The sequence below is a fragment of the Apteryx rowi genome, unplaced genomic scaffold (assembly GCF_003343035.1).
Source record: "Apteryx rowi isolate R43461 unplaced genomic scaffold, aptRow1 scaffold_35, whole genome shotgun sequence".
Taxonomy (NCBI): Eukaryota; Metazoa; Chordata; class Aves; order Apterygiformes; family Apterygidae; genus Apteryx; species Apteryx rowi.
This window is the reverse complement of record NW_020449974.1, coordinates 763960-789982: the sequence shown is the minus strand read 5'-3', so window position 1 is coordinate 789982 and position 26023 is coordinate 763960. Positions and strand designations below refer to the sequence as shown.

Genomic DNA, 26023 nt, shown 5'->3' with positions numbered 1-26023 from the left:
AGTGATGTCAACAGTTCTGGACGAGGATGGCATTTTCCAGTCTTCCTGGATACCCTCCCATCACACATCCACAGTTCCTCTTGCCAGAAACTTGCCAGCCTCATTCCTGACCTGAAACACCCTCAGCTAGAAGTGTCTGTAAAAATAAAACAACCCAGAAAATCCAGGGCAATTTCTAGAAATGCAAACCCGAGTCCAAAYTGGAGTAGATTGGACAATTTCTGCACACTCTGAAAGCAGAAATGCAAGGAGCATTTAAGGAACAGTTGAGGAGAAAGCAATCAAGAGGACAACAACAACAAAAAGAGAAGTAGATGCAAAAAAAACTTGGTGTGCTGAAAACAGAAGTGGTTTAGCTGGAAAGAGCCCCCCAAGAGAGCAAACAGATGATGGTTTGAGATGTTGGAGGGGGGGGAAGCAGCATCAGAGGAAAAAACATAACAAAGAAACTGAGCTGGGGAAAGAGAGTGAGAGCCACAAAACAAGCAGAGAAAACACAAAGTGATCATTAATTAGAGGAGCAAAAAAGAAATAATGTGCAGCAAATTGCAGAGAACATCGGCAATTAGCGGCAAGGAATCCATTCCCTTCTGCACACAATAAACAGAAGATAAGAACAACCGTTCTGGGCTGTTTTGCTCAAGTACTGCTGGAGGGCAACTAGCCATGCTGGTGGGCAGTTGTGCTGACACTGCCTTTGCAAAGAGAGAAAAGATTTGTCATGAGAGGGAACAGCTGGCTGAGGGGACGACCCAAGGAGACTGGAGAAGTATGGGTGGCAAAGGGTGTAAGGAGAGTATTCCTGCCTGATAACACTCTAAGTAAGCTGAAGTATGTATTTAAGACCCATTAACATCAGGCACCTGCTTCCTGAATGGGGCCCACATTCGGATGTTGGTGTTAGGTGTACTTAAGCCTGATTTGGTAGCCCTTGAAATCTACAGCAGTGCCTCTCATTGCCTTGAGTGATGCAGGACAACRCAGCGGGAGCTGCCCATGCTCCTTCTGGACAATAGCTCAAGTAACTGCTTAAATAACTTCAGTAGCTGCTTTGTGCTGGAAAGCTCTACAGTGAATGAAGGAATCAGTGCTCCACCCAGATGGTTCTTGAACCAATGCAAGGTACTTTTCACAGGCATAGGGATCTGTCCAGGGCCATGACTCATCATGAGCAAATGACCAGTGCTCCCCAGTGGCTAAAACCAGCACATCCTAAATAAAAAAATGTGCAAGATCAGTTTTCGTTGTTCAGCTGACGGGTGGTAACTCTTTTAAGGCATAATAGCTCAATTGTTTTCGATCATGTTGCAAGGCCTTGTATTTGTCCAAGTTTCCTGGAAGACCCCCAACTCCATTAGTCATCTTGGCCTGCAATGAAAGCTGAAGATGATGGGGGGTTTTTTTTCTTCATCTCCTGCCTAACAAAGGTATTGCCAAGTTACAGCTCAGGATCTGTGTGTGGCTCAAAAGCGAGTCAAGTACAGATCACTCCCCATTCACCACAGGCGGGATTTAACTCTCAGATTCCACTACACATATTTACACATCTCCTTGTAGGCGTCCATGTGTGCACCAGGTGTCTGAGTACCCGCTATAGACTTGGAGACCTAGTCAACACAGTCAAGGGAGCTTGGAGGACTGCTCCATTGACCAGAGACAGAGGTCTAATTTAGGGGGAGCTGAGGGGCTCTGCAGATCTCCAATGATTAAATGGGAGCTTAAACACTTGGTACACATGTGGGCACTTACATGGGGCAGCTAGAGGCCAGGCAGGACACCTGAAGGTCTTTCAATGGCAGTAGACACATTTAGGTAACTGAACTGACCCTTCAGTGAGCCGAATCCCCACATGTGGCATCCAGAGCTCTTGGAGATGGTCTTGGGTGTCCCACCTGCCCTCCAGCCTCTCGTCCAAAATGAGTCATCTCTTGTCTGGCATCATATCTGCCACCCCTGAGCAGATGCCTTGGAAATCCAAGGGAGTCTGAATGGTGTTAAGTGCCCATGTCTTGGGGAATGGGGGTCACAGGGCTGGGGAGGTGGGAGGCATGGAGGAGGGAGAGGGCATGCAATAGAAAACAGCCAAGGTTGGAAGTACGTGGGTTGCAGCTGAGGATGGTGAAACAAGCAGGAGGCACTGATTTCCAGAGAGGTGTTACAGGGCTACTAGCATCATGGTGAGACTCTGGAAAGTAGGGTAATGCTAGAGTCAGTAGGAAAGATCAGACCGTTTCTGTGCTCCTTCTGTGCTCCTGAGCTGACATCCTCTCCAGGGTGGAAGTAAGTCTGACAGTGAGACAGATAATCTACCACTTATCAGTTCACACCTCTCAGTCACATTTGGCGAGTTCAACACCACTGAAAGCCATGTGGACACTGGAAAACCTAGAAAACAGTAGGGCAAGAGCAGGGATGAGAGATCAGATTTAGGTGATTTGTTAAACATCTCTGAAGACACTAGTACTGTGGTATCAGAAGGAAAATGAATTCACCGGCTGTTGTGGCTTCCAGTTTTTTCAAAGAGCATCTCAGGTTTCATCTGTGAGATAAATGGTTGAAGTGAAGAGCTGGGGAGTGAGAGGAAGGAAGAAAAAGCACCGACTGGAGAATGAACTGGTTAAAGAACAGGCAACAAAGCGATGCCAGAGATGACAGAAACAAGCTGAGCTCCGAAACACGCCGCGGAATGGGCTGTACCAAAGGGGCCATTGAGGGAGCTGTGATTTATAACGGATAGGCAGCAAAAGGCTGCATGCTGTTAGCAGAACTGGGCAAGACACTTTCAGATGCACAGAAAAGACTTAGGAACCTAAATCACTTTTCAAAATAGACATAGGCACCTACCTTACTTTCTTCCTTCAGATTTTAAAGACCTTTTTCCCTGACTTTTAACAAAGCAGGTACATGCCACAGTGCAGCCTTTAGCCCTCACACTTCTGGAGGAAAACAAATCCAACAAACCAAAAAGTCCCTTTGAAACTCATTGGTTTGAGATACAACTTAGTAAAAAATATACCATAGGATTCCTTCCCTGAGAAGGGAGAGGGAAACATGAATTGAGCCAAAGGGGGAAATGGGCGGACACAGTATCTGTCTGTTTGGTAGAGCAGAACAGGATTTCAGGTCCAAATGTTCCAGGAGTTAAAAATGGAYATGCCCCTGAAATTCTGTTTTCTATGGAAACCTCTCCTGTTTCATCTTTTCTCATTCTCATGCTGGGAATTGATGAAATATCCGGCAAAACTCTCATATTTCAAATATGAGTCTTTTGTCAYGTTCCAAGAAAAACTTCAACAATCAAAATCCAAAAGAAGATTTCAATATAAGCCAAACTGAAGGGAACATTTTATTTTGTTTCCAAATTTCTTGGCAAAAAAATCAAATCTTTCCACTTAAAGTTTGATTCTACCTTTGTATTAGTATTATTCTGGGGATAGGGCAGGGGAGAGAGTGTTTGGAAACCAGCGTTTTGTTAACCTGCCYACGCTATTGGGAAATCATTCTTTCTGCACAGTTAGAACAGCACGCTGACACCAAGAAAACCTCCTACATTAGATATTAGAAAATGAACCTCATCCATATACCAGACACCTGGTTAACATACATCGTTTTACCTCTTTTCTTGAGTTTTCCAGCTCTTCTATCAGAGATGTCATTCATTTTTCAGCGGAATATTTCATTCAGGAGCAAGGGATTCTTTTTTTGGATAAATATCTGTCACTGCCTCCTATCAGCAGTAATTAAAGTCAGATGATGCAGCCCTCAGCGTCACAGGTGATGAGCAGTTCGTGGCTGCTGTTGATGGGTAACAAATTCTTTTGGGGAAGGAGTTGACAGTCACTGTACTGATATATAACACATTGTTGGCTCCTGGATCCTCCCAGGACAGAGAGGCCACCCAAACCCACCATCACCCTCTACACAGGATGAGCAAGTCATTTGTATCAGTAAGAGATATTGATGCTGGAGCAATGTAATCCCACTTATCTATGTCACCCTGCACCTTCAGTGCAGTCTTTCCCCAGCCCCACAGCTCCCTCAGTCAGCACTGAGTTCTGTTTTTCCTTGTTCAACGGTCCTCTGACCTTCCAGCTCCCTCTCCCTGACCTCCTACATGGACCACCTCATGCATCCCCATCCAACCCAATCCACCTCTCCATGCTGAGTTCCTTATCCCATCGTTCTGTCTCTGTATTGGACACTTATTATTTCAACCCTGTCCAGTAAAGGAACTTAATTGCTTTTGATATTCCTGCAGAAGAAAAAGTGGCTGTGACACCCAGCCATTTCATCACAGCTCAGCCCACAATCCCATCGCCAGCAGAGCAGAAGCTGCTGATGGTCTCTTTAGCAGTAGCTTCATGAACACTTTCAGTCAGCCAAAACCCATTGTGCCACCGATGCGTCCACCCTTCCCTTACCAGGACCAGCATTTGTGTGGGAAAGGGGATATGGGAAGGGAGCCAGACTAAACCTCAAATTATAGGCCTTTTTTTTTTTCCTGCATTAATTTTCAGTATAGCAGACAAAGACTGCTGGAAGGCAGGGGAATCTGTTGCACCGAGCAGAGATATTCCCTGCCTCACATCACTCAGGAACTATTGGTAAAACTGGGAATTTAGTTAGCAGTAGTGGTAGAGAGGGGGAGGAGATGCCCAGACCCAGTGTCCCCTCTTCTGCTCATGCACAACATGGCCTATAAAAACATCCAACGTTTAGGTTGCCACGGTTGGAGCATCCTCTCCCAGCCATCTTGGTTGCAGGTGTATTTTTGCTTAGAGCTAAGTCCTTGCATGCTGTCTCTCAGTCACCATTGCATGGGAAGAGGTTCATTTCCATCTTGACCAGAGCTTGGGCTGGATCTGCTCCTCTGGAGAACTTGGGAGTTCAGGCTAAGTCCACATCTGAGCTCTTCCTAAACAAGGTAGAAGGTGGGAGATCCTGGACTTGAGCTGAGAAGAAGCCCTAAGCATTGCTGGCAGCATGGGTATCAGTGTCATGTACAGCCAGCAAGATGCTGGAAGTTGGCTGGTCCATCTCTCAAGTTTCTGGGTCCGTTACAGTCACCTTGGACCTTCCTCGATGAAGCACATATGGGAATGTCTACTTGGTATCTTACCCATCTGTCAGAGTCCTGTCTCTAGATATTTTGTGCTGTTCGTTGACTGCAAGCCAAGAAGGGGCCTCTGTGATGATTTTACTGAGTCTCTCAAATAGCAAAGGCTGATGAATTCCCCTCTGCATGACCTTTCTCTATGTGGAGTCAATCCCGTGCAAACTAAGCTCTCCACTCATGGTGTTTCAACGCTGAGATTTTTGTCTCGTTTTCCAACAAGTCTCCAAAGCACGAGCATGTCCCAGGGATGCCCAAAGGAAAATTAGGCCCAAGAAATTTTCCCCTTCTAGTGAAAGGAAAACCTGAATTCAGCTGCAAAATTCTGGTAACTTGCTCTATCACCCTACAAACCAGTACGTATTAAACTTAGTCCCAGTGCAGCCGAGAAAGAAGTGGCAGGAGACTGGAAATTTTTATTAGCTGCATTCTCTTGCCATTGCACCATTCATCCACATGCTGACACATGCAACAGCCACCCTTCTACCCAGAAACACGCATGCACAAATCACACAACACAAACCACACATACACCTGCCCACTGCACTGCTAAAGACCTCCACTCTCCCTCCAGAGCTAAAACGTCAGTCAGAGCATGGAGACCAAGCAGCAGAGATGGTGGTTCTCATTTTCATTCCAGTTTAGTTCAATATCCTTGAGAAGTAAAGCCACGTACAGGCACTGATAGTGGATTTCATACAAAGTAATCAGAACGCAATAATATTCTCCCCAGTAACCGTCCTGGCAAAAGCCTAGGAGATGTTGACATTATTTGCATCTTTATTGTTCCTGAGCAGTAGAGCAATGATGTTGTCGTGTTTTGACTAAATAGACGAAGAGAGATATTTTGTTGCTTCCTTGAGTGTGGGAAGATTAAGCCCAATTACACATTCGCTCCATCTCCCCCCATTCACACATGCAGATTCCACCTTTGCCGAAATTGTAGAACTGCCCTGCAAGTTATTTAAGGCAGGCATTTAAGGAGAGCAAGTATCATTTGCGTGAAATGGAGGAGGATGCCACCCATCAAGCTGGATTATTATCATTTCGTCTAGACAGGTCGAGAGTGGTGGTGCAGAGGAGATCCRTGCCTTCCCAGGAGGCTCCACAGTCCCGGTCCCAGCCCTGGACAAGTTCAGCGCGCCAGCATTAGCACATGGCCTACAGGCAGTCTGGTTGTAAAGGGTGCCTCACTGTGTCCTCCTTCATGCTGTTTGAGAAGAGAKGACATCCTCCCCTCCCCGGCTCTGTAGGAACACCCAAGCAGACCCTGAAAGCTATCGATGGGCTCCCTGAACCGCTTCCCCGTGGAGATCATGTGAGGGCTGCTGCACCGTTGCAGCTGCAGCATCCCCATGGAGGTTTYAGCAAAAACGGAGGCAGCACTAGTTATTCAGTCAAAGAGGATGAAGCCCCATCTCCAAATCTGCTGCCTTCTAGAGGGAGCCACAATGGAGCATGCACCCTGGGCAGTCCGAACACCCCCCCAAAATTGCAGACAGCTTTACAAATCAGGTCCCATCCTTCCTTCCCCTTTTTTGCTGTGCATGTCCCCAGACAACCCAAACCTCTGCAGTTTCCTTGCCAGGGAGTAAATTACGATGTCACTTTGGCTGTCAGGCTTCTGGCTTGGCATCAGCAAAAGACCAGAGGAGGAGGAGGGCAGGGGGAATGGGGAGGAGGAGTGGGAGGGGGGAGAAGAGGAAGGCAAGCAAAGGTTTGTGCAGTAAAGTGGGCAACACCCGGTGCTGCAAAATATGAATGGCAAAGGGCCAGAGCAAAGGATGGATTTTGCTCTGGCCTTCTCACCTGGAGCTGGGAAAGAAGGAGCCATCGGTTGAGGATCTGGAAGAGAAAATTAAACACCAGGTGGCGAGGCTGACTGAAGGCAAAAGGAAGTCTGGTTTTCCCCAGCTTCCTAAAAAAGCTAATCATCCTTAAAAAGCCTCAAATCTGGTTCTGAGGGTGCTGGGCAGTGAAGTTGGCACCTACACGCAGCCTAAAGATGGGGTTGCAGTGGGGTGGGGTGGATGGAGTTAGCATGCCCATCCTCAGCCCAGGAGGACAATTCCCACCCTGCACGGTATCTCTCCACCTTTCCCCATCCCTCCAAGTCTGGCATTTGTGCACAAGRGGGCCATGCCCGCAGCGGGCGCCACTGAAGAGCACAGCCCTCACCCGCACACAGAAAACACCGCAGGATAGCGCAAGCCCGGATCTCCTCAAGCCACCCTCTGCAGGGGCTGAGGTCCGCCAGCCGTGCTGAGGACCTGCCCTGCCAGCCTGCTCTCCCGTGTCTCTGCAGACGCAGAGCTACTTGACTCGCCGTGTAAACAGCRCTCGCCCGCCTGCCAGGTGCCCTCGCGCGTCATGGATATCTTTCCCTCTGAGCAAGGCAGAACACAGTCCCATTCCTTTCCGGCCTTTCAGGTGATTTATTTAAGCTCCCTGACATCCCTCTAGGAAAGGGGCTTTGCTAAGGTGCTGGCAGGTTTAATGCATGGCAGCAGCTGCTCCTTTTTCCAGATACATTCTTCCACGAGTCACCCCGCAAGTTCCTCTCCATCCCTCTCTCTCTCCTCCAGAGATTTCCAGCTTGCGGATTCCCAAGGGACCTGTGCTTTTCTAAGGAATCTGAACAAGATACCCAAGAAAAGTAGGTTCAGCTGCTCAGGAAGGCCTGCGAGCCTTAGGGATTCATCCTTTCATTGAAAGATACACGAGATTTACAAAGAAAAAGGKTTCAAAACAGGTGTAGATTATTCCTTCTTGTCCTCTTTCATGTGCCTCAAAAAGGYCAGGGCTTCAGTGAAACTTCCTAAACTCTTTGCAGGTATCAGCTCTATTTGCTTGTCCATACAGAGCTTCGCCTCATCCCACAGGTATCAGCTTGGCCTATCTCAATGCCTCTACCACCATGGTACCCAGGGATGGAGGAAACRGAAGGAAATTCAAGAATGTTCCCCACGCTACTTTCTCTAGAACTTGGTTCTATCTAAATTGCATCCCACCTTTTTTTAAACATGCTGCAGAGCAACAAGAAGCTTTATTTTCTCCAGAGCAGCAGGGTGAGAGCAGGCTTTATTTACTACGGGCAGCATGAGCGCTCTTTGCTTCACYCTGACATGAGGTGCCAAAGACCATTAAGGGTAGTTAACAGTTTCCTGGGCAGAGGAACCACATGCTGCCAGGGCTACATCATTTCTCATTCTCCACCCTGGAGGAACTGAGCTGTTGCCAGTTAATGTGTCTTTTTCTCACGCTCTTCCCCAATTTCAGCAAGATCAGGAGCAGGAGCAGATACTGTTGGTACTGTTTGCCCCTCCTCCCCCCAAAAAAGAGAGTCTGCTACATCCTCCCAATTACAGCCGCTTCCAGTTCTTAGCGAAGCTGATCTGATTTTCCACAAATGCAACAGAAAGATGGTTAAAACTGGAAAGAGAAGATGACCATCACTTAGCATGAAGGCACAGATGCAAGCAGCAGCTCTGGTTCTGTAATGTATCTGCCTTTTCATGATAAAAAATAACATCAAGGACATATTTATGGGATGGCCTGGGCTTTGGGCCTCCAAGGGTCTCCATTCATAAAGCAACATATTTCCACATGTGGGAGGAACCCAACATTAAACACAAAGCTGGCACGTGGCCTGAAAATGCAAGAGTGATCGCTTGAAACAGCCCGGCTGGGATGCATGCAAATAAATCTTTCCACAGCAGTTAAGCAAGTCTGGGAGAAGGATGCATTACCCTATAATAACTGACCCTGTAAGATGGGGGAAGTTGTAGAACTGATGTATGGTAAGATATCTAAACTGGGCAAGATGTCCTGTTTGACACAAGACCCCTAAAACATCACTGTTTCTAACTTGATTAATCCATTATCTGTTCTCTTCCACCATGTCATGGGACTACTGAGCAAGAAGCCCTCCCCATCCTCTCTCTGGTTGAAACACACCTCACACCTCATGCAAGGTGAGCAGAGTCCAAGCGGGAATCACTACACAGGTGGCCACTGGAGGTGATGGTTTTGGTCATGGGATGAAGCATCTTGAGGGTTAACGGCACCTGGCAGTTTTCTTTCTCCGGTTCCATCCCTGAAGGGTGAAAGCTGTGAGCTGAGCAGTCTTCTATGGACAGGAGATTAGATCTAAGAAATGAGCGCTGCATTTTCTGCTCCCACCACCACCTCCTCCAAGGACTCAGGAAGGCTTTCAAACAGCACATTTTGTCATTAGCCACTGAAAAAGAAAGGTTAGTGGCTTCTCTCCCTGGGTTGCTGCTGCTTGAAGGCTGCACACTGAGGCAGCAGTCACAAAGCCACCGTCAATGGCAGCTGCTTTCAAGTGCCACTGATGCTCAGTGGAAAACGGGGAATGAGACTCGCTAATTAGGCAGACAGTTAGCTCAAAGCCCCTCTGCAATTCTGCTTTGCCGGGATGGTTTTGTCTGCTCGCTTTGAGTGAAACTCACCCCCGGGGTAAGAGCCTGCATAGACCTGTGCACAATTTCAACCTTAATTTGAAGACATAACAAGTGTACCAGCCTTGTGTTGGCATGGATCTTGCTCTGTTACCTCTTCCACCAATTTACCAACCCTCTTCTATGTCACTGGGACCCCTCAGCCCTGCACAACCATTACACCCTATCCAACAGTGAATTTCTACATATCTGTCCCTTTCCACCCAGGGGGCAATGTCATACTGCCACCCAGGAATTATTTGGAGAAATCCAGGCATAAAATTCCCCTACCTTTGACTGGGGGATTTGTGCTGATCCTTGATATCTTTAGGACTGAGAGATGCCAGTATATTTATGAAGGAAGAACATTAGCCTCATCCCCTGATTTCCCCGCTCTTTGCCTCCCAGAGAGGAGCCCAGTGCATGTCCCCATGCAGCCACGTTCTCCTTGGCATGAGGAGACCTCTCACCCTGGTCGTTCGCCTGGCTGGTCCTCCACATCCCGTAGTAATGGAGTGCATATGMCTATTCCATTCTGCTTTCCTCCACGAGCAATTTCGGGGTGAACCTGGAGTTAGAAATGGGTCAACAATGCTTATCTGCTACTAATATGGGAGGGATGAGACTGTTTCCCAACCCCAGAYGCTTGGTTTGAGAGATGCATTTGGATTCACACGTTTGAGATTGGGCATGGGTCCTCTCCTTTTGGAAGAGCTGATCAATGACAACAAAAGCAAGGAGACCAGGGTCATCTCCCCTGTAGTCCCTGCAATCTGTGGTCAAATCCCAGCCATCTCCAAACCAGCAACTCAGCCGGTGCGACAGCTCCCATGGGCAGCCCAGACATCTGCCCAAACACGCGCCTATGGGGGATTACCACCCTGCAATATCCCACGTTATAAGCTACTGGTTTCATACAACTGCTGCAGCACCTACTCGACAGCCAGGATAAAACTGCCCCACTTCAGGTATTGAGTACATCAATACCTCTCCCTAGCTGTCTGGGCTCCTGGGGTCATCAGTAGAAAGCAATCAGCATGATTTAGCTCATGCTTGGGTGGGCTAAAATGAAGGACATGAACCACAGACACGGCTGTTTCTCCCCAGTTAAGGTAAAGGGTGTCTGGACACCTAGATCTGCAAGAGCAAGGTAATACAACCCCCCGCTGGTCTTGGGTGAAGATACCCTGGAAGAAAGCCATCTCCTTGCATTACAGCTCTTCTCCTGGTGCCCAGCGAGACACGGCAATAGGAGAACTCACATGGGCTGACCTTAACAGCCCAGGTCATGGCACAATCATATCTGTACCCACCAGACTCCACTGAATCCCAATAGGAGCCCACAGGATTTAGGTGTATTAAAAAAAACAAATCCCTTTTCTTTCTCCCCAAAGTCAGGGGACTTTGGAAGATTTTCTTCTAATTGGCTTTCAATAGCTTGTGCTCCAAAATCCATTGGGCACCCTGGAAAACGGATCCTGAAATGCCAAGCTCTTTCACTGAGTTTGAGTATAGAGCACCTTGCCCCAGGGAACTGACCCTGCTCAGGTCTCTAAAAGCTGCCATAGTCAGCAGTGAAAAGATTAGAAAATCCTTCCCTGCTGAAACAGGGTTTAAATGGCAGCGCTTCTGCGCTTCTCAGTGACACAGAGATGGCGATGGTGGTGTAAGGGGGTGGGAAAAGCTTTGTGATTAAGTGATCCAACTGAAGAAAAACATTCTTTTGGACCTATCTGAAAGGTATGTTTTTCAATTTTTCTCTGGCAAATCATATGAACAAAATCAGCCTATTCTGTTTACTTGGAAACTTCTTTCCTTTTAAAATAAATACTTTTGTGTTTTAAGTTGAAGTGAAGCAATGGAAGAAATATGGTTTGAAAAGGAGATATCAAACTGTTTGAGGAGGAGGGGAATGAATTGAAGCTTTTCAGAAATGTCTGTTTTGTTTATTTGGACCCAAACAATGAACCAAGATTGATATAAAGCCATAGCATGTTGCAGGTGACCTGAAACTGTATCTTTCAGTGTAAAAAGTTTCAGGAGAGAATGATTGATTTAGGAGCCCAATTAGGATTTAAAGCCTGGGCCACATAGTTTAATCCACTTCCCCCAAACCCAGCCAAATCCGCATTGAACACAACCAGGGTGGAGGAGAAGGGGGGTTCAAAGAAATCTGCAAGGAAAATATAAGTGCAGCCTTAGAAGACGCTGGCATCCACTTRACTTGAGAATGAAAAAGAAAGCAATATAAGACCAGGACAATTAGATCCTGAGCAACACAGACCTTTCCAAACATGAAAGACAGCAGGGGGAATTAATGGGCATAAATGCAACCCAGTAATTAACTGATAAATAGCACTAGAGAGTTTTCTAAAGAAGAAGAGTCCAACGTGACTTATCTTTCCAACAGCAGGAGACAATTTCTCTCTTCTTTCACCTTGCAGATAAGGACACAGAACAGGGATCTTTCAGTTTTGAGGCTTAAGAGGGATCAGGAAGCTGAGGACAAAAAAGAAAGGAAAAAATCCCATGCGATAGGAAGGAACGACACAGGCGCCTGTTGAGCACTGAAGCTGTTGTTATTGCCCGAGCTGCCAAAGCTGGAGAACAGCAGGCTGCAGTTATTTACCACCAAATAATGCCTCTTGCAAGGGCGGGAGCAAGGTGAGGGGCAATCCTGCTGCAAAGGCAATAGGATTATACCTTGTAGGAGAGAGGGTGACCCAGAGGCCAGCGTGGCCCAGACCTTTCTGGATAGACCCCCTCGCCTTCCCCTTCTGTCTGCTGCAGGTACAGCTTCCCGGCTGATCACTCAAGCGTATGCATTGACCCCGTCAGACAAGACAAGGCCCAGCAGCAGGCTCTCAATCTACTCCCTTTGCTGCCTCCACGTCGGCTGTAAGGTCTCATCCACACGTCACCCCTGCCAAGATGCCCACCCAACTCCCCACAGTTAACCTGAGGGGTCCACCATCTCCTGAGACATCCTGTAAGCAGCTCCGTGACCAACGATCCCACAACAGTGCAGCAATGATTTTTTTCAAGGATGAATAAGCCCTAAAACTGAGACGCTTCCCCTCTGCGCCACCAGACATCTAATTTTAACAACCAGACTGAATCCCCGGATGGGACCTACTCCTAACTGGCAGCCTCCTCTGCCATTCCTGCAGGCTCTACTCATACACGGTTCCCTTCTGAACCATGCACGAGGGTTTTCTTTGCTTGGAAAGCAGGGTAGGACCGTGAGGTGGCACAGTGCATGCCCAGGTCTTGTTCCTATACGGACAGTAGGATTTAGCTAGGACACATTTCTGGTCCTGGGATCTAGGAAGACCTTGGCTTCCCTAATCCAGGAACCATCTCTCATCCCGCTACCTTGTGGTAGTGAAGTAAGGTCTATAACTGGAAACCATTATCTGACACCTTCACCCTTTATGGAGCAATTCCTCACTCCCCAGTCCTTTCAGGTACTAGGAAGACAGAACAGCTCAGCGGCTATTCATTCTTGTCATGAAAATAGGTGTAATCTCTGGCCAGTGCACCAAGCCAATTCAGCAAAAACATGAACAATTGCCCTTAGCCGAATCAATAGCCCCCCAGCTTCATTGCTGTAACAGGTCACCCTCTTATCAAGGGAGAGCTGAAATCACTCATAGGATGCTCATAGTTTCTCTGTCCTTGCATTGGCTTTCCTGAACTCTGTCCAAACCAGAGACATGTCATTTAGATTCTGTTAAAACAAAGCCTTCCATTAAAGGTACACGTACACATGCGCAGGAAGAAAAGAAAGGAAGAGAAAAGGAGGAGGTAGCTGGGTGTCCTTGAGGTCATGTAATCTAACAAATCACGGAGAAGCCATTAACACCACGAAATGACAGGAGGCAAAACAAGGCAGAACGTTAAGCGTCCGGCGCTACCAAATCCATCAGCTGCCCCCATTATTCTGATGGTGTGTCGGTGCAGTGTATAATCATCAAAATTGGTATTCTGCTGCAAATCATCCGTCTCCTGCTTTCACTCCAGGCTGAGTTTCACTGGTCATTAGGGATCAAGGAGAAAATGCGGAGTCCACCTAGCATCAGTTCTTGCAAAAAGTTTCCCAGGCCCTCCATGAGATGTTTTTTCCCCAAGAGAAGAAGCAAGCAGGGTCCTAAATACAATCACCTGTGTTGTATTTTTGCAAGGAGGGGAAATAACTGAGAAAAAAGCTCAATSAGCCCCAGAGTCAAGAAGACTGCAAGCATGATTTGCTTTTGGAGATAGATGGCAGCAAAGCTACAAGTGTGCTTGATCTTCAAGGCCTCAGGGCTGGGTCAGTGTTCAGCAGAGTCCTTGTCTCATTTGCGGGCCTGCAGTGCTAAAAAAGTGGGTTGTTTTAGCTTTTATGGTGGTGGCATAACCCACATACATGCATGTACAGCTATCACTTTGGGGAGGGGGACTGGAAAGAAACCTCCAGGTAGCAGAGTCCAGAGCAGATTTAATGTTACTGAGACGATTTCACTCAAAAAGTGCCAGCAGGGCTCAAGGCTCTTTTTGCACCAAACTCTTGCCTGAAAGGTGTTAGAGATCCAGCATATAGCTGACATCCCAAAGAGCAGTTATGCCACTTTTACCTGTGCTCCTCTGTTTTCAAGCCTGGCCACAAGGCATTTCCAATGCACTGCAAAACTTCTAAAAAAGGAGGCATCATCTGGATGTTTGTGATGGCCCAGCCCCAGCTCTGCAAGCCCTGGATAAGAACCTGATCTCCTGCTGAAAATACAGCAGAGCTCCGTTTAGCTACACACAAGATCCTGTTCTCTAACAGGAAGAGAACAGAGAAGAAAAGGAGCAACCATTTCCTGTCCCAGAAAACAATGTTTTTTGAAGYTTAATGGAGAAAGCTCTCCAGCCGATTGTTTTGTGGGCTTTTTTCAACTATTGTTCATGTCACTCAATGCCAAGGATTTCAAAGTGTGTCATCTTTGATTTTCTTTTGCCATTAACTGCCAGGTTTGGGGATTGTTTCAGAGCTGAGCCGGAGGAAGATGGGAGGCAAAGCTGACTTGATTAAGACTATGTTTTGAAATCTTTCTGCATCTTGTTTAAATTGATTTTCTTCTGCTTCTGCTCTAAAAGGGGAAGAAAAAAAAAAAAGAACTCCATACAAGGGAAAATCAAAGGGAACTGAGCTATTTTCACTGCTGGTATAAAAACGAAAAACATGCAAAGACCAAACTGCAAGACTGATGCCAATTAAGTGTCCAGGAACAGAGTCCCACAGAGACAGGGCATGAGAACTGATGTTAATACCTTGACTCAGTCCTGAGGGAATGGAGATGCTAGCAATACAAAAGCCTCACACTTGCAAAACCCTCCTGAGAAAACCACTGTTGAGGAGACAGCGTGGGTAAAAATCATGCCAAGAATGATCTGAGACTCAAAGAATGACTAAACTTTGTCTTGCAGTCACGGGTTTTTTCTGGAAAGGGCAGGCAGGGGAAGAAAACTCTACAGAATGAAACAGAAAAAATTTCAAAAACCCAGCTGCTTTTTTTTAAATGTCCAGAATTAAATTAGACCGTTTATCCAAATTGCGGTTCATGCTGGATTCACTAAGCAAAGCCAGCATAATGTCTCTGCAGGCAGGACTCTGGCCTTCAGACACCTCAAGGACTATTAGGTGTTTGACAGCTGCTTTAGTCCAACAGAAAACAAGTGTCTCCTGTCACAAGCTCACAAGATAATGCCCGTACCTGCTGTCCTGCATGGGTGTTTGGCCCGATGTGCATTCACAGCTCAGGTCCTGTCCCAACGCTCGCATCTCCCGCTGGAGACCCTTGCACAACGGGAGCAAGTCTTCACGGGGCTGCCGTGGGATAGCAGGTYTCAGGAGCTGGAGGCTCCCTATGCCAGCCTCTCCATGGACAGGTCCTGTCCTGCAGCTGTGTTTCCAAAATCCTGGTCTGTCAGATCACACACACAGGCTGACTGTGATATCTCCAGCTCTGGCTTCCAGGCCCAGCCCGTTCTCCCCACTTGCAGCCTGGGCAAGCAAGCAAAGCCATTCATGAGGTCAGGTCACTGCAAGCTTTGCCTTCCCCGTCCCTTGTGCTTTCTACCCTTCTTCCTTATGTCATGTCCAAGCACAGGCCATAGACGTGCAGCAGGATGAATCACATTAGCAGCATCTTGCTGTAAATCTGGAAGTGTAACTTCACATCTTGCTACAAAATCAGTGCAAAGGCTGCATCTAGTTGATCGAGTTGGGAATCAGAGGGTGGCTATTCAGGAAGGAAAGGGGCCTCGCACTGGTGCTAACATTTTCTTCTTCCTCATAYACCACTGGCTGCAGAGTAACTGGCTTCTCATGATGCAGGCGGATATATGGCAGCAGGCAATCCCCATCTAGACATTTAGAGGTGCCTCTTAGATCAACCCTTTTGCACTGCTGACACCTAAGATGACTTAGGGACTCTCTTGTGTCTTCACCCATTCCCTACCAACCACAGCTAGAAGCAGGAGAGGGACCAAAATGGACTGTCCTTCTTTTAGGAGAGCCACAGAAAGGAAATATATTCCTTTTCAACCTAGTCCCAAAAGCTGTGACTGTACTAGCAAATTGAACAGTGAACTGAAGTCAATTGTCTGTGCTGCTGAAATGTTGGTCATTCCTGGCACACATTTGGCCTTAGCATGGTCCTATATGATTCCTGCACAGCTCAGCCACAAGCTTGGCCCAAGGATCATTCCCAATAAGCAGCTTGCTGGTTGCCACCTTGTTTGGGAAAGTAGAATTTAACAACACAGATGAAGACTGCTCTGTGCCATTGGCCTCAGGACCCCCAAAATGTTCCCAAGTACATTTAATCTACCAGCACAGACATGCCCGAAGCTCCCTGGTCTGCAAGCCTAGGGATCACGAAGTGCATCCTTCACAGGAGGCTGCTTTGGACCGTGACTTTGGATAGGAATAGCTTTATTTTTTTAATGCAAACCCAGTAAAGACAAAATGATCCCTTTAGGACAAGAATTTCATCCTTATACCCATTTCTTTATAAAGCACTTTTGGATACCAAAGAAGTGGCAGTATTAGCAATAAACGGCCCTCTGTCCTATTTCATTTTACTATCTAGGGGTTCGTCTTAACTAATTTTAACCAACTAAACATTAAATGTCTAGACTAATCTATTCATCCAGGCTCCATCCACAGTCCATGGAGACAGACTGACACTTTTAAAGCACTTCCGCTTCCCACTCTTGAACACCTGCCACAGGAGGGGAGGAACCACCCTCGGCAGGAGCCCAGCTACATCAGGGTGCACCACAGAGGACTTTGGAGGCTGCTCAGACCAGCTCTGCAGCCTGTGGCAAGTGAGTACTACCCAGAGTCTCTAGTCCTAAACATGACAGCAGAGCAGGACAACCCAACATGGTGTGGAGCTTTGAGAGCAGAAGCTGGAAGAAAACGGGTCACTAATGCCAGAAATGTCACTGCCCAATTGCACAAGGAACAGCACCTGGGCCACCTCCAAGGTCCAGAACGCTAGACTAAGTTTGGGATGGGGAGAGGCAATGCTGGACCTGTTCAACAGCTACATTGAGCCTTCTCTTCTGTTTCCTTTAACCAGAAAAGAAATCACCCGGGGACCAATGTCCCCCCAGCTTTCCCTGTTCATGTAGGAAAGTTGGTTGAGCAACGTCCTGCCCTTCAGAGCTTGGCTGCAGCTCAGCATGGTGGAGCTGTGGGAGAAAGCCCACGGGCTTGGCAGAGCTGATGGGCAGCTCATGGGCACCATCAGCCCAATTCAGTCGCTAGCTAGTCATCACTGTCCTCTGCGAGCAGCTCACGGTATATCATCAGTGGCCACTGTGGGGCAACCCCCTAAACCAGCCCCACTCCCTGCAACTCTTTATTGGCTCCATATTGGAGTCATATTGGCTCCCCTACCTTGAGTCTAACTCCATCTAGGCCCTCTCAAAACAGTAATGCATGCCACAGCTCGGGGGACTGAAGGTGGGGAGCACTTAGCTATGACTCTTTGCTACCACATCGGTCCCAGCTGCTGGTAGAGCCATTGGGTCTGTCAGGACTGGGCATGGCAGAGTAGGCTCAGCACAGAGACTGCGAAACTGTCAACAGGGGCTCATTTCAGCTCCCACGATCTTTATCCTATCCTTGTACGGTCCTTGTAWGGTCTTTGTAGGGTCCTTAAGTCCCAAGGARTTATYAAGTTTCAGCCTCRCTTTCTTAACAGGATCACTTACACYGGGAATAAYGCTTGAGGATGCCCTGGCTAAGACAAGGGCATTGAGATCCCCCTGCAGAATGGAAATCAAGTGCAGCAGAAATAAATCTGCAGTGTAATAGGATCAGCACACCCACTGGGTGAGTCTCTTGTAGGACCCTCACAACCCAAGTCTGGGTTGCAGGTCTCATCCTAGGATCCCAGGCTATGGCACTTAGGTTTCCTGTCATTCTACACACGCTCGTCCCATTTATACCCATTGAGCCAACAGATCACTGGCTGCCAAAGTCTCCTTGGCAACAGGTTCCTTTGGCTCTCTCTCAAAGGCCTAGAAGAAGAAAGGAAAAAAAAAAACACATTTTCAGAGACAAAAACTCTTTTCTTCCCACCATCACCCAGAAAGCTGATACCTTCAGTCCTGGGAAGGGCTCCAACGGGGGTCTGCTGATCTGAGAAAGATGGTCCTGTATCCTGAACGTGGGTCAAGCTGTGCGTGCATGGCAGGCACTACCGGGGACCACAGCCCCAGGCCAAGTACGTCACATGAGATAGTAAGCACCACCCAACCCAGAGGCCAGATATGGGGTCCCCACCTCAAAATGTGTGTTTGGATGCACACCACCCACATGGAAGACTTTTGCATGCTGACAGAGCAGAATATCCTAGTACGGGTTACTTTAATATGGCCCAAAAGCTCTGAAAGAAAATAAGGTCTAGTGAGGAGCTGGAAGGAGAGAAAAAAAGCACCGAGAGAGGTGTATTTATCTGGGCAATAATTCAGTAAGTCTTGCTGAATTAGGCCAGGACATCTCCTCTTTCATTTGTACATCCTATCTGTTGAACTCCTTCCATGAGCTGGCCACCTAGGTCTCATGCAGCAGCTTTTAAGCCACACTGTGGCGTTTTCCCCCACCCCACCCCATTTCCACATTCTCTGACTTCCCTATTTTACTTCTTTGGAATGGTTTGGTTTGATTATCCAGGACAAAAAAAACTGTTACACATGTTCTCTGACAACCAGGTACAGCCTTCCCTTTGTTCACAGATGTCTTCAAACCACGGTGGATGGTAGAAGCATTTTCTTTGCATAGAGATGCCATGTCTCCATGAAGCCGTAGAGGTGAATTTGGGCAACAATCCCTCCTCCAACTGAGCAGCAAGATCTTTACTAGCTATCCCATCTCCATCTGGTCAAGAGATGCTCGGACACTCCCCACATTAACCCTTTGTGGGGACCTTACTGCAGTGGACAGGGGAAATACTTCTCACCAGGTTAGCCTCCTCATCCCCTTCCACAGCTTGCCCCAGGTCAGCCCTGCTTCAGAGAAGGCAGTAAGGCAAATATTCCCCTCATCCTTGTCCATATCTCTCAAGCCCTGCAGGCTCCCAGTCCCCACAGAGACAAGAAAGCCTCCTTAGCTTATTCCCCAGCAGCTGCTCCCTGCATATCGGCTTCCCAACAGGTAAATGGAGGGGATCTGCTACGACCAGAGCTTAGTTACCCTGTAAGGACTCTCATGGCATCTGCCACCAACCAAGGACCTGGGCTCTTCTCTCTGTGACAAAATGACAAAGAAGCTCTGAAAACTACCCACTTCCCACCACAACTTTTTTTCCTCCTTCCTAGCAAACAGAGCCAGGACAGTGCAGGGTTTCATCTCAGCTCCAGACATTGCCCAAACTTGCACTAATTTCTTCCATTTATTGCTCCAAGCAAGGATTTAAAACAGAAAGGGAGGTTGGAGATGGGGAGCTGCTTCTTGCTTTGACACTCCTGACACAAAAGTGCTCCATCTCCAAGCTTGTTTTGTACTTCATAGCACTGGGACTTGAAAGACACTCACTTCTCTAAGAAATACTTGGAAATTAGAGAGATAAGAGATCAGTTTTAGGCAACACTTCAGTGACAACACTCAACAGGACCCCAGTCTTTAGCATGTATGTATGTATAATATTATAAATTTCTCTCCTTCTCTCTCTCTCTATAGAAACGTTGATGCAGTGAATTAAAATCAAGCTGTGCTTTATACTTTCATTTTTAATGGGACCATTCTTGGCTCTAAGGAGAGAGCTATCAGCCCCCAGAATAGCAGAAACGGGTGGAGAGAGCAATTGTCTTCTGCCAAAGACAAATAAAGTAAAAGGAAAGAAAAGGCGCTAGAAGATGATGAMTGGTTCAGCTTCCTCGGCTGCAGAAGCCTCTTCATTAACCGCTTCACTGCCTTTTTTTCTTCCCTCTTTTTTTTTCCCCCTGGCTCTGTGTATGCGCCTATCYGCCTGCAGCTCTGAGTGTCCACGTGTGTGTTGCCTGCCTGCGGCTGTGTGCTCCCACTCCAGGTCTCCTTCCCCTTCCTCTTTCCCACCCTGGGATACGTTAAATGAGAAAAATAAGAGGAGGATGGTTTTACACTGGCAAGGGATTTACCTGAGCTGCACTGAGCAGTAGAGGACAGAGCAGGCTTGGTGCTACCTGCAGAAAGCTGTACCTGGAGGTGTAGAGGGACCGTGAGACAGACACCCCGGAATTGCTGGATGCCAGCTGGCTAGCTCAGGTGGTCTGGCAATGTCACCTAGTGCTGCACCCTGGGGGACAGGGCCCGCCCAGTGCCAGGACATGCAAGGACATGCACAGGTCTACCTGCAAACTCAGCRTACCTCTAAACTCAGCGCTCTATCAGCAGGCAGGGAACCCATGGGGACACTGTGGTCCACGCTTCTTGACCCAAGGAGATGTTCCCAGCTTGCTCCAGAAAAGCCCCCAAATTCTGCAGCTCACTGAAAGCCATTTGAACCCTGGAGACCCTCCCCTGCCCCCTCCATTGCTTTGCCCTTCATCCACGTTCCCACTTACCTGGAAACCCCTGCAGAGCCCAAGGAGGCCAGAAGCCACAGAGAGGGTCAAAGTGTCCCTGCACATCCTGGAGAGCTCAGCCCTTTTCTGGGGGGTCAGGATTTGGCCTCTTGCTGTGGCTTCCACACCTCATGGTAACTGGGCAGGACAGGACATGGGTGGGACAGCAGAAGGATCAATAGCTGCATTTCACAAGTGGGGGACCTAAGACAGAGACACAGATGTGATGACTTGCCCAAGAGCTAGGAGGAAATCTTGGCAGCTTCATCACAAGTGTGATGGGTGACAGCAACCCCCTGAAATGACCAGGGAGGTAAAGTCACGAGTCCCTTTCCCGTTCCCTCTGCAATCCAGGCTTGCTTTCTGCTCCATGGGGAAAAGTAGCTCATCCTAACGAGCCCGTTAACRTGATGGGCCTGCTATTCAGGGGCTATCCATGGTCTCACCACTTTGCTGGAGACAGTGACTTAGGCCAAAACACCTGTTCCAGTGGAGAGAGGAGCCCAACAGCACTGTAACCTCCAAGAAACCATGTTCTCCATTAATGCAGCATGGGCTGCTATGAACAGGCCCAGCTGGCTGGAGGCGAGAACTTGGTTTTATTAAAGCAAACGCTAGACACTGAGGTGGCTCCTAGAAAATGCCGGTGAGGAGAAGACAAGTGGCTGCCTCATGCCAGTCTCTTTGGTTTGCCAAATTTACCTTGGAAATGGTTCACCTCCCTGCTTAAGAGGAGGGCGGAAGGGAAGGACTGGTTTCCTCAGAGGAAAGCTCTGCTTTGGGGTAAATTCGGAGGGCTTCTGTTAGCAGGCTCCTGGGTCCTCAACACCTTCAGATATCTGAATTGCCTGTGCCTTCCCTGCAGGAGACAGAGCCATTGCATCCTCTTCCCAGTGAGCCACATCAGTCCTGCCTCAAACACAGGGCCTAATCCTGGTGTCCTGGCTAGGTCTGCCTATGACCAGCAAGTCGGTCTCAAGGTGGAAGTAGTAGAAGTTGGCTGTAGCCTCTCCACCACCACCAGAGCAAGCTAGGTACTGCCAGAGCTGTTTCCCTATGGTCAGCTGTTTCACATCTCCTTGGCCATCTCCAGGACCAGAATGGGCCCAAATAAGCCCTCTCACCTCAGCGATATCACCTCAGTGGGCTCTTTCTCTTGGGTTCTGGCTGTGCAGTCATATTCCCTGGCTGGTTGGTTCAAAGGAGTCCGTGTTAAAAGAAAGCCTAGGAGATATTAAAACACCCCCACACACACTCCTACAACCCCTAATCAGTCCCAGCAAGAGTGAAAGCATCCAGAAAGSCCAGAGGCCCCTGCTAATTTCATAGTAGGCTGGATCACGAGCTCTGAGTTCTGCTGTTTGCAAAACGCCTGGTGCACTGGGACCTCTTAAAAGTCTTGGAAAGAATGTTAATGGAGATGAGACACCAGCAAGAGAACAGCAGAGAGGCAGAGAAAGAGACACTGCTGGAGATGACTGACTCAAGTTACCCCAGCTTAACTTCTCTTCCATTTCATTTGCATAGGACATGGAGTATCTCGGTGCAGGAGGAAGAGGGAATCCCCATAAATTAGGCAAAAGCTAGAGAGAACATTTGTACTACCGGAAGAAAGGCACATGAAGATGTTTCCTGAATAGGTGTGGGCTCTCCATCACTGGAAGGTTTAAGAACATAAGGGCAATTATAGTGGGACAGAGCAAAGAGCTTAAATGAGTCTCCATTAGGGATCAGGTTGAAATCTGCAAGGAGCTGGGCTTTGCTCCATCTGTCTTACCTTTCTTCTGAAATGTCTGGATGCAGCTGCTGTTGGAAATAGGATATCAGACCAGAGGAACCAAGGGGATGGGCCCATCCTGTCTTTCAAGATGTTACTGGGAATTAAGAGCGTGTAAAGTCATTCAATTTCATGTAGATGCTTTCCCTGAGGGAACCAGGAGTTTTTTTGTCTTTCCCACTTTGATCTCACAAACTCTCCTACGTGGCAAGTACAAATACCACTAAATAACAAGAAACATGCATGCTAAAGGACTGGTCAAACCAGCAAGTAAGCATTAGCCTGAGTCTCTCAGCCTCAGCCCTGGCTCAAGAGCTCCCCAGAGGTAGAGGGTTTCAGCACACATCTCCGTAATCGTGGTCGCAGGTTCTCCCTTATGCGACCAGAGGGGAAGCAGCAAGGCCCAATCTACCAGTCGATTAAGCGTTTTGTGGACACTTTCATCCTGACAGGCAGCCAAGCCAATGCTGAAAAATGCAAATGAGTTAAAGCAGACTATCGCAGTCAGTGTACTCTGGTGCTGCTCTCTGTCTGCAGCTGCATACTGGGATAGACAAGGTATATGAGTTGGCCTGTCCATCAGCAAAGCTGGGAAGACACCCCAGAAAAGCTGATGTGATGAAGGTAAAACTGGTACGAACCTCTGCCCCAAATCCAGACCTCCAAGCCTTAGGGAGACTCGAAGACATTTAAGCAGCAGATGGGATGCTGCACRTCTCGGTGCCCCCAGGTTTTCAGGGAAATGACTAAGCCAGGACCAACACTGCAGGAGCCCTCCTCTTTCCCCTTCACAGAGCACAGGCTCCATTAACCAGRAAGGTGCCACTGATATTGAGAACATGCTACAGAGAAGGACTATGATTTTTAATTCTCCACCATGATTTTCCAAAGGTACCCAAACCACAGGACCCCTTTACTAAGGGGAAAACTTCACTTGACCGAACTTCAAGCTCAGCTAGCCATCACAGGAACTCAGCAGTTTTCATGCCCAGCTCACACTTATAATGGGATTGCAGATGCTGAGGCAGACAAGGAAGGAGCAAGAAGAAAAGCTACACTTGAGGATCTGGTCCCTGGAAAATCTCAGCAGCAATTCAGGGGGGGGTAAGGCTGAATACAGGCTTTCATGGTCATCTGCTGCCATCTAGTGTTATCTCAACACTCAAAAGCCTTCCCTGGATTCATGAATTTCACTAACCAGGCCTGAAGTCCTGCCTGACCCACAGACCACAGGCCATGCCAGGATGGATTTCTTTYCCCTGCACTCCCTGTGGCCATCTCAGGCCAGTCAGAGTCAAGAAACAGACAGCTGTGTGCTGTCCCTAAATTACTATCCCTTGTGCCTCTGCTCTGAGACAGGAGCTGGCTTACAGCTCAAGCCCAGAGGAGCTGGGTTGGTCCATTCACATGGACATGCCCTGGGAGGGCTGTACTCAGCACTAATGATCTACCTGGGGAACAGAGCATGTGACTGGTTATTCCACACCATGGCACAGCTTTTCTGCCTCAAAAAAATCCACTGGTGCATGCAAAGATATCTCCCAGGAAGATAAAGGGTCTTCTCAGAAGGGTGAAACATCATTACTGAGTACTTACTGTGCTACTGGGTAGAGCTCTAGACCTGTATGACCTAGCAGGATCCCTGAGATCAGAAATGGGGGTTTCCACCAATTCCTTTCTAGCCTAAATGGCTAAAAATCTAGCCCRCCTAATGTACATGTCCTGGCTCTACACCACTGGTGAAGGTTGGGTACCTCTAGAGGAAAATTCAAACCCTCTAGGTGGGTAAATCTCTATCTGTCCCCATTCACACAACAGGGGAAGGCAATGGGGAGCATGATAGTCAGATACGTGATATCAACAGGCAGGAATCCAACCCAAAGGACATAGCATCTGCTTGATCTGATAATTTAATTGCTGTCCCTAAACGTAGGATGCTTCTTGGCTGTGACATTGTCCTCCCTCACCTTCTTCTCATTAAACGAAATGAATCAACTCCTTGAAAACAGGTTTTCCAGCCCCTTCATCACTGTGACTTCTCCTAATCCTCTCCAACTGTTCAACTCTCTGCTAACACCAATACCAGACAATAGAAGGAAGGACATTCACACACAGGGAGCAGAGTCTCCCTTCTTCAGCAGCTCTGTAGGCTCTTACCCAAGTCTGACCATGCTCAGAAGTCCTTGGGAGGTGACAGAAAAGAATGGGACCCCATAAAGTTTTAGGGACCTGTTCATTTATTCTGTCCTCTGGAAGGCTGCTGAGAAAATTTAAGGAGTCCTCTTTCACCAGTGGAACAGCCTCATCTCCCCATCCCAATTCCTGCTCAACCAGTTAGAGTGACCAGAGTGGTACTTTGCAGGGATTTGAACCCCACCCCAGGCAGTTCCAGAGAAGGTGAGGGCTCTCCCTCCAGCTGGTCTATGACCAGATACCCCTTCTTCCCTGTGTTTAGAGAACAGTGAGTTTCTGAGGCAGAAGTCCAGGAAAGCCATTCAAACATCAGAGCAATTCTTTCCTACAAACAGCATTAGTATCCAACTCTGAACCTAACCAGATTTACGACAAATGCAAACACTGCTGCCCGGTCCTGCTCAGTGGATTCAATGGGAAACATTTGCAGGGCTCTTACAAGCCACCAGCAGTCTTCAAACCACAGTTTGCAGATCCCTGATCCCCTCTGATCCATAGGACACCAGTCACAGCATTGGTCTCCACTGTCCGGTATAGAGCAACATCTATCATGTTTCATAGGCTCATAGGAAATACAAAGGGCTTTCAGGAGACCATCTACCTCCAAGCCAAAAGCAGTATTAGGCCTCCCCAACAGGCTACCAGCTTTCTCTTTAGCCCATTTCTCTTGGAAGAAAACAGACTCTCAGTGCTGTCTGGTAGCCAAAAAAGGGCTACCAGGATTCAGTGGTATATGAATGGGGAATTCTCACCCAGGGATGCAAACTTGTGCATCTTGCATATTTGTTATGAGAGTAACAGGAGCTGCCAGACCCTATATCCCACCTGGATATCCACCTACCAAGAAGGATGTGGAGGCACCAGAGATGCTTCAGGGAAGACCCATTAAGCATGACCAAAGACTTCAAAACCAAACCTTATCATAAAAGATTTAGGACAGCTTAGGTTAAGGTGGAGTTAACCATAGTCTGCAATTAGTAGCACCAGAGAAACAAACCTGCCAGGTGCAGATCCTTAGTCCAGCAGATGAAAGTAGAACAGTATCTTATAGCAGCAAGTGAAGGTAGATAAATTCACCCCAGAATAATGTGCTTATTTTGTAGCATTGAGGATAATGAAACACCAGCGCAGTTTCCTGAGATTCATCCCTGAGCCTATATCACAGTAACCTTACATTGGYTGGATGTGTCTCAGAAAGATTTGTCCTAAGACAAATGGGATCTAACCCAGGGTAGCTGATCTGTTACACACTGTTGGACCAAATGAACCCAGGTTTAAGGGCTAACAGAAGGGACTTCTGGGATGTCTGTTTACACTGGTGTGGTGGAAGACACGGAGTTTTGGGTGTCTAAAGGCTATGGGAACTTCTGAGCAACAAAACAGCTGGAGGAGTCAGAA

General features: G+C 47.8%; 1 long non-coding RNA gene across 1 annotated transcript; it reads right to left on the bottom strand.

The window, feature by feature from the left end:
• Positions 1-5735: 5735 nt before the first annotated feature.
• Positions 5736-17424, bottom strand: LOC112969418. Its single transcript, XR_003254715.1, has 5 exons — positions 15312-17424; positions 10044-12072; positions 9071-9209; positions 6923-6958; positions 5736-6360 (listed from the first exon to the last, which is right to left on the bottom strand). It is a non-coding gene; the product is annotated as an uncharacterized LOC112969418 (long non-coding RNA).
• Positions 17425-26023: the final 8599 nt, after the last annotated feature.